General features: G+C 43.6%; 1 protein-coding gene and 1 long non-coding RNA gene across 3 annotated transcripts in view; one reads left to right on the top strand and one right to left on the bottom strand.

The window, feature by feature from the left end:
- Positions 1–955: 955 nt before the first annotated feature.
- LOC139037098 (uncharacterized) lies at positions 956–8,430 on the bottom strand. Of its 2 annotated transcripts, none has more exons than XR_011489907.1 (4): positions 8,320–8,430; positions 5,744–6,035; positions 2,117–2,287; positions 956–1,115 (listed from the first exon to the last, which is right to left on the bottom strand). It is a non-coding gene; the product is annotated as an uncharacterized lncRNA (long non-coding RNA). The 2 variants fall into 2 exon arrangements; XR_011489908.1 differs by lacking the exon at positions 5,744–6,035 and adding an exon at positions 2,473–2,549.
- The window catches only part of EHF (ETS homologous factor), a 43,271-nt gene continuing 37,698 nt past the window's right edge, over positions 3,026–8,598 (top strand). The window contains exon 1 of the mRNA XM_020912253.2: positions 3,026–3,243. The gene's annotated coding sequence lies outside the window, so the exon portion shown is untranslated. The remainder of the gene's footprint in view (positions 3,244–8,598) is intronic.

The raw sequence follows: 8,598 nt of genomic DNA, 5'->3' as shown, positions 1-8,598 counted from the left end.
CTGGGAGCAGAGAGCAAATGGAACCTATGCTGGGGTTAGAACTCTGACGGAATAATGAGACTCTTGCCTGATTTCTCCTGGAGAAGGTTATGACTTTCGAGAAATTAACAATGTGTTCATAAACAGGCTCTGGTATGTTTGATGGTTTTGTGGTTACACTTTTAAACTTACCCAGCAATGACATGCTTGATATGGATTAATGTTCTTGCAGTTGAAGGTCTCATCATCAAATCCAACTTCTGACATTTGCAGTTAAAAATCAAGTAAGTAAGTAAGTGTTAGTTGCTCAGTCGTGCCCAACTCTTTGTGACCCCATGGACTGCAGCACACCAGGCTCCTCTGTCCATGAGATTTTCCAGGAAAGGATACTGGAATGGGTTGCTATTTCCTTCTCCAGGGATCTTCCCAACCCAGGAATCGAACCCGGGTCTCCTGCACTGCAGGCAGATTCTTTACTGACTGAGCTACAAGGGAAGCCCTTGTAGCTTGATTGTAAAAATCAAGCTTGTCTTGGTTGTAAAAATCAAGACTGCCATCCATTCTATCATCTTTATCTATCAATCTAATTTGATGTAAGTGCTGTCTCTTTTACAATAGAGTAAAAGACCTCATACTTTGAAGGAATTTCTCTATGGATGTGATATCCATTGACCCATCTGTCTGTCTATCTTTGTAACCATCTATTTGTCTAATTTGATATACGTGGTGTCATACTGAAGTTAACCATAGGGTAAAACACCTCATACTCTGAAGGGATTTCTCTATGGATGTAGCAGGCCTAAACATCTAGTTGGTTTTTTTTTTTTTTTGGATGAAGGAGGAAGATGTTTTTGCTTTTAAGGGAGGTTTAGCTGAGTCTCAAGTAAGGAAAAGAAACAATACTTAATAAGAACCCAATAAGGACCAGACACATTGTTAGGTATTTTGTATATATACATAAAGACTCCACAAATAAAGCAGTTTATGAGAATGGGGTGACATCTTTCCTTCCCCTTTCATCATTTCCATCCCCAAATGACTCTTCTCAGGAGTGCGTTAATGGAGTAGTCCTCTGATAGAAAATGAGCAGGGTAAGAGCAGATGAAGACATTGGAGATATAACTGGACCTCTTCAACTAGAAATATTAATAAAAAAGCCTGCAATTAAAGGTGGCTGGGACTGGATCTGAGAATCACATCACTTTTGGAGTTGTTTTTGAAGTTAACCACTTTTTGATCACACACCCCCTGCCTCCCACATATGTCCCTGCTGTCTCAGGTTAACCTCAGGCAAAACTGTAAAGAAGATCAAGTTTGCTTCCTGGAGTTACACTGGTACTCAATAACACCCTACCACCCCTTCCCACCAACACACACGCACACCCCTGCACACACACGCGCGCGCACACACACACACACACAGAGCACCCCCCCTGAAGTGGGTGGGGCTGCTAGTTCAGATTGCTCCTGATTCATTCTTTAAGCAAAACCCAGTCTGTTCCCTGAGGGCCCTGCTCTCAGATCTGGAGCTGATAGACTAATTAGGGCTAATGTGATAATGGGCAATAATGACATTTACTGTGTTTATCAGATATGTGTGTTTTAACAAGGCCTTTGGGAAACACGAAGGTTGAAGGTAGGGAATGGTGGGAATGTTTAGCGAAAGCCAGGGAGATAGAAGCATTTTTCAGAGCCCCCTTAAATTAAACTTCTAAAACCTTCAAAACCTTCAGGACCTGCCTGAGTTCTGAGACCCTCCTGGACCTACCCTCCCACCAAGTCTTTTACACCCTCCAGAACCTCAGCAAACACAGCGCCCACACAGGACAACCAGCAAAAAAGGAGTGCTATCGTCCACTCACTAGCCCACCTCCTGTTGGGCAACGGCTTACTTTTTGTTTTATTCAGTCGTTGCCCATATACAGACTTTCCTTTTTTGCACAAGGAACTTCTTGGTTTTGATCACAAAATCTTTGTCTCTTTGCCAAAACTCAAATTCCCTTTCCCCTCCCATAGAGGGGAGGCCTGGTGAGTTAAAGAAATCTGCTTAGACACTTAGCTCATGCCAGGCCAGTGTCCAAGGAGACCCAAGGGAGAAAGTTCATATTATTTTTCCTTGCCAGGAACTGACATTCACCTGTATTGGAGGAAGGGCATCTGTGAGCCAGTGAAGCAGGCCTTTGGCCATGGGGGTGGGGATTGTGTGGGTATTTGAAATCCACGGATCCTCCCTCAAGTTCCATCTTCTTGCCCAAAGTGTGTTGTCGTATTTCTAGTTTCAGCATCTTGGTTTTTCTCTCTCGAGCACCTATAGGGAGGGTTGATATATAGTTAAAAAACAAAAGACCATGGAAGTGTCAAGAGGAAGAATCTGGCTAAGCAGACAACCAGAGTCAGGCCTTTGCGTTGTTGACAGCTGACTCTTACACTTTTTCAACTCAGGGTAGACTCTCCCTCCCAGGACTCTTCCTTCAAATTTTCCAAAGCTCCTACCTGGGGCCAGGGGGGATGGGCTTCTCAAAGTCCACTGAAATGTCCAAGGGTCCGTGTCAAGGAGGTAATGATGGCGCCTGGAGAGAGAATTTATGTTTCCAGCAACCTGGCCGGGAGCCCCATAAAAACCTGGTGTCTGCGTGGCCAGGAAAAAGATCTTGATTTTGAAGCAGAGTGGACTGAACACAAATTAGTACATGAAGACAGAAGTTTAAGAGAGCCCCTGAATCCCCTATACCACCATCTCCTCCAGATTTGAGCTTCTGCTCACATCACTTTTACATTCTCCCCTCCTGGTGGTATCTTTGGGGAGCAAGCCTGGTGTTTTTCACCTGAAACAGCCTCTAAGCTGAAAAGAACAGTCACCACCAAATCAATTCCTCATCCATTAACAGGTTGTCTCTCTGTTCTCGAGACACAGGCATAACCTGGTTAGACCTGTTTTGTTTGAACACTAACGTGTGAGTTGGCCAAATGCAAATGAGCAAATGTTTGTAATCCTTTATTTTATTTTTTTAAAGGGCCCGGCAGCCAATCAGAAGAAGGGGAAGTGACTTAGGGAATTCCCGGTTGGTGGCTTATTGCTTAACATCCTACAAAATGATTTAAAATTATTGTCATGTGCATTGATCTTCACTCTGATGAGGGCTCAGACGTGATAACACTCCTGGTTCCCTGTCCCCGTACAAGCTGGCGTGAGTGCTTCCAGCAGTCTTCCCTCCATTCGCCACAGCTATTGGATTTCCCACCCAGAATCTTTAGGTAGATGAGGTAAGTCCTTATTTTTAAACCTTCTTTGGAGTCTGGAATTCAAATACCTGAGTGGAAAGAGAAACCTGCCTTGAATCAGACAGAGGAAAATAAAAGAGACTCCCGGAGGCAGCTGGCAGGAAGTGAACGCGCCTTAGCTGTGTTCACCTCACTGGGTCGTCTTAGGACTTGATTTTGGAGGGTGGCAGGCTGACTTTGAATGCTACCTGAAGGGGCTCCCAGTCACTGAATTTAAACGTCCCCTGGTTTCCCTCTCTTTTTGTGACAAAGCCATTTCCCTGGATTGAATTGTGAAATTCTGAAAGCTGGGGACAGGTTCTTCTCAGTGAAGCACTGATTGGCTAAATTGCTGTTGGGGCTCAGAACACACATTTTCATTTTCTAGAGATGTTTTCTGTTGGTGATTTTCCTGACTCATTCCATTAGTTGTAGGGAAAGGCAGATTCATCTTCAGTATATTCTGGTGTTGGAAAATGGCTGGAAACAGGCAAAGTTGTAATGCACCCACATTAGAAAAAGTGTTCAGGCAGCGTGGGTAGGCAAGGGTATTGGGGAGCATTGCACACCTCTGTCCAGAAAACAAACACAATTTGGGCAAAGAGTTTCGCCATATCACAAGGGGACAGACTAGCCCTTTGTTCCATGATGGGATACTGTGACTAGACAGGCAGACGTGAGTCAGCAGCACCAGATGTCTTCTAAGAGAGGGGTTCTTTTGATTTCGTTTGGCCACAGTGCAGAAGTATTGGCCTCCAAGTGGCTAGAACTGGAAACAGTGGGGAGATAATCTTCTTGTTGGTAAATGACAATGCCGAGTCAGAAAAGTGACATTTTCACCATCCGTCTTTACCAAGATTTAGGATACTGTTAGGATTGTGGGAGCATGATCTTGTTAAGACGAAGCGTAAGCTTCTGGGTCTAAGTTCACAGGTGTCTCGCCACACTGACCTTAGTAACAGGGATAAAGTGAGGGAGTGTTTGAACTGGAGAACTTTTCAATGGAAGGTCTAATTCAGGAGTTTGTTCTGTAGGCATGGCTGAGAGGATGTATTTAGATAGAGCTTTTCACTGCATAAAAGTGTAGTTGGGGCTCATGAGTGGCCATGCGCTAATTCCACTGAGGTCGAGGGAAGAGTTGATTTCCAACAGGAGAGATGAAGTTGTGTTATTAGGAAGAATTTTAGGGGTAAGGGATGCTACCAGGAAAGGCTATTAAGAGATTTTAAGAATGGCTTTATGTATCCCTATAAAAGTGAATACTCTTTAATTCTGAGAAAAGGAGAATGACTTTAATAGCTATGTTTGGATTTTGTAAAAGGCTCCATTTATCTTCTTTTTGAGAACTTGAGTCCTGAAACTCTGAAATAACTCATCAAATTCATCTTTTTATAATCTGAAATTGTGTAGGATTACATTATTTCTGCACCATCGCTAATGGCTTATGTGGACAGACTTTAAAAGTTAGACAGTGGAATGTGAAATGAAGGTCATTCAAAAATGTGTGATCACATTTGAAAAAATAATAAATATAATGGAGATAATCCTCCATATTTCTAAACTGTTTTAGAGAGGCACTTTAGAAGAAAGTAACGTTGAGGGAATAACTGTGCTTTCAGTTTTCTTGCATTACTGTTCAAGATAGCGGCATTATTTGGAAATTTTTAGGGTGATTGTGGGTAGTATGATGCCTTAGATCCAGGCCTCATACATATGAAAAATCTCAAATTCAATTATATTTTTTTTCTTTTGAGTTAAAAAGCATCTATTTGTTAAATTCAAACAATGCCCTTTTGATTTTTTTTCTTTTTTTTTTTTTTTCTTTTTAAAAAAAATATACTCTGAGTGCCCCCAGATGGAAATGCCTTGTGCCTTTCTGGACCTCTGAGAAGTCCTATGTTCACACTCATGAGTCCACATCTGTGCTCCCTTTAATTTACTAACTTCATGCAGATTCTTTTTCAGTACGTTTTTGATGATTTCAAAGGCCGAAACAAAATGGAAACTGAGAGGCTAAAATATTTACTCAACTGCATTCAGTTAGCTAACCAGAAACTGGAAGGAACTCATATCAGGTCCTAGGCCAGAATGTGAGTGCTGTGGGTCAAAGTTCACTTCTAGGAAGTAGAGTTTAATGTTGTGGATTCTTGTAATGTTTTATTTCTTCCTCATCCCCACCTACTCCCCACCCCTAAATTAAGGTTAGCCCTGAATTGTGTTCTTTAGACCATCTTGCTTTTTGAAAACTCAGTGTAGGAACCCTGTTTAATGTTCAAGCATCAAGCCCAGTCGTAGAGGTTTACACGAATCATTCAAAAGTGATTCAGTCTTTGCCTCGCTTCCTCTAAGTCCTTTGGAACAGATGGGATTTTCAAAGACCTCTGGGAGATGGGGTGGGGTGGATACCGAGAACGCCGTGGTAGAAACTGCTAACATACTTGAGAGGCAATGCCATGGTTTGGAGGAATCAAATACAAGGTCGGAACCTGATTTTCGGTGATACCTTTTTCTGCCGTTTCAGACCATTTCTCTTGTTAAGATCCCTCTCTGGTAGAATTGAAGTGACAATCATTTCTGTTGTGGGAGAGGCCCCAGTTGGGAGGCTTCGGCTCCATGCGGCTTTGGCGTTGGAGACTTGGCTTCTCACCCTGGTTGTGTTACTGGGTAACCGACCGCGCTGAGCTCTCAGCCGGGGGTGAGGCACGCCGGCAGTGCTCGGGGGATGGTCGTCTGAAGACTGAGGCAGGACAGCAGCCGTGTCATGGTGGGGTTCTCTTAAATCTGTTGCACAATCACTGAAGGGACAGGGAAAATAATAAACTTTATTTAACATTTTCTTATCTAATTTTTCATAATAGGATTTTAAATCATATGATTTGTTTTGAGGAGCAGCAATTGTGCTCTTATTAGATATATGTGACTATTATGTTTATTTAAATCGGACAGGGCTTTAAAGGTCCAGGCTATTAAGCTGTGCAGAAAAACAAAGAGTGCAGTGAGGGAGAATGGGTCATGTTAAGATGGAACATATATTCAAGCCAAGTGGCTTTGATGTCAGGAAGCTAAGATATGCCGGAGTAGAAGTTTTCATGGGTCCCTCAGAGTTATTTGATTAACGAATTATCGGACTTCAGAGGGGAAAATAATTTCTTTACGGATTCTCCTTGAAGAATTCCAGACTCGTGTTTTTGAGTGGCGGGAGCACGGCGTAGACCAGGCAGGGTGCCGGACGGCCCCCTGACCGGCAGTCAGGAGACCTGGGTTTGTAGTCCCAGCAAAGCTGTGTGCCCACAGCAGCACACTCCATCTCTCTGGGCTTTTGATTCCCCATTTTGAAACCTGATCATCCTTAAGATACACTTCGGTCCTCAGACTCTGGTGACTGGGGAAAGCTAGCTACGTCTAGAGGTCAGCAGGTTTAACTTGGGGCTGTGAAAGCTGAGAATGGGATGAGAGATGCCCTCATAAGGATGAGACAGGAAGGAAGACCAGTGGGAGCCCTTAAATGGCTTCCTTGGGGTCTTCAGAATTTTGACCCAGGGATATGCCTTGTGGAGGTGCTGCAGACTGGATACCGGGAGACTTTCCCAGGGGTGCTTGAGTCAGTTCCCACGACAGTATCCCATCTTAATTCATTGTCTCATTTATCTGAAGTCAGCGTGGGTATAGCAGCAGCTGCAGCTGACTGTTCCGTGGCTGCTGGCAGCCGCTGGCACACCCCGGTAGGCACTCTAATGCCCTCTTCTGTAAAACCCCGAAGCAGCTGGCTGAAAAGTGGATATTCAGGCCCCCATGGAGGCCACTCGGGTTGTGTGGTGCCGGTCAGCTCACTTGACTGACTGTCCATGAATTACTGGGTGGACTGGATGGGTGTGGGCTCACCTCCTATAGAGGAAGACCTGAGGGGTCATCAGAAGAGGAACATGGCTGGCCTAGCCACTGGGCAGCCCACCTGGAGACGCCAGTCTTTCCAGAGGCCCTTGGCCTGAGTCTGGAAAAATCAGAGCTTGTAATAGAATCAAGCAGGATGGCCCATTTAAAGAGGCTCCCAGGGCTTTAATTGGCCTTGTTTTAAAAGAAATACCCTGTAAAATACTCCTTTGAAAACTGATTTCACTAGCACCTAACCACATTCTGTCTTTGGTCTGTTTTACAGGGCTGAGCCCCTTGTTCTGGTTCATTGGATTAATATTATGTCTTCTCTTCCAATTTTCCCCCACACCCTGGCCCTAAGAGTTTCCTTCCTGTCCTTTTTCAGCAGCATCTCCATTATTATTAAGGATATCTATTTATTTTAAATATGACCAGCATTTTAAACATGCTTCGTACATTCCAAATGTGCCTCTGATGAAAACCAAGTCCCAAATCAAAAGGAGCCAAAAGGCCTACTATAATATTTTGATTACTGGACTATTAGACTACTTCATGAACCCCACTATTATAATAACTACTTATTTTTACTTTTGTAGGTCCTTGTCCAGATGCACACTTGTTTTTTGATGTTGTGATTGTGGTGAATTTAAAAGTTCCTATTTAACCATGTACCCCTCACTCTGTATCCTAGTCACCACATAAATGGCCTGGGGGGCTAGGCCTTTATGGGCGTGATTGTGGTATATTTAAAAGTTCTTATTCAGCCACATACCCCTCACTCTATATCATAGACACCACATAAATGGCCTTTGGCGCTAGACCTTTATTGGTCCAATTGTGGATCTGAGAAATTTTAGCTCACCTGCCATCCCTTTCTTGACCTGATGCAGACTTCTTCCAAAAGTCTATCAAGACTTTGTTGGACTATGAAAGAGGTCTGCTACTTTTATATATGACAATGGGGCTTGGAGCATATGACTCTCTCAAAGAGGTTTTTGAGGGTTCCCTCTGAGGAACCTTTAAAAAAATTCTGTCATAAGGACTAATGATATACTCTATTGGAGGTAAAGATTATTTCAGCCTTGTCTCCGTGGTAACTACTGACAAGACTTGTTTTGTTCCTTGCAACTGGACTTTAGATTTGGCCTCAGTTCAACCTCTGTCTCAATTATGTCCACTGAGAAAATCAGAGGACACCTAGCTTACCTTTCTAACTCCCTTGACCAGAGGCTGTGGCTTGAGAAACATGGGTGAAGTGTAGACTTTGGCTGCTTGTGTATCTCAAGAGGCAGGAGGCTATGGGTTTTTGTTGCCTGGAAGCAGTTGGAATGTGGTAGAAAGAACACAGGTGTTCTGGTAAAGTCAGGACACCTGGGTTCACATTCAACTCTGTCACTGGGCAGCTGAGTGATACTGGGTGAATTATCTAAGCTCCAGAATATTAGTTTCCTCATCTGGAAGATGGGGGTAATAACATCTGCACAG

This window comes from Odocoileus virginianus, chromosome 10 (assembly GCF_023699985.2).
Source record: "Odocoileus virginianus isolate 20LAN1187 ecotype Illinois chromosome 10, Ovbor_1.2, whole genome shotgun sequence".
Taxonomy (NCBI): domain Eukaryota; kingdom Metazoa; phylum Chordata; class Mammalia; order Artiodactyla; family Cervidae; genus Odocoileus; species Odocoileus virginianus.
This window is presented reverse-complemented; position numbering and strand designations above follow the sequence as displayed.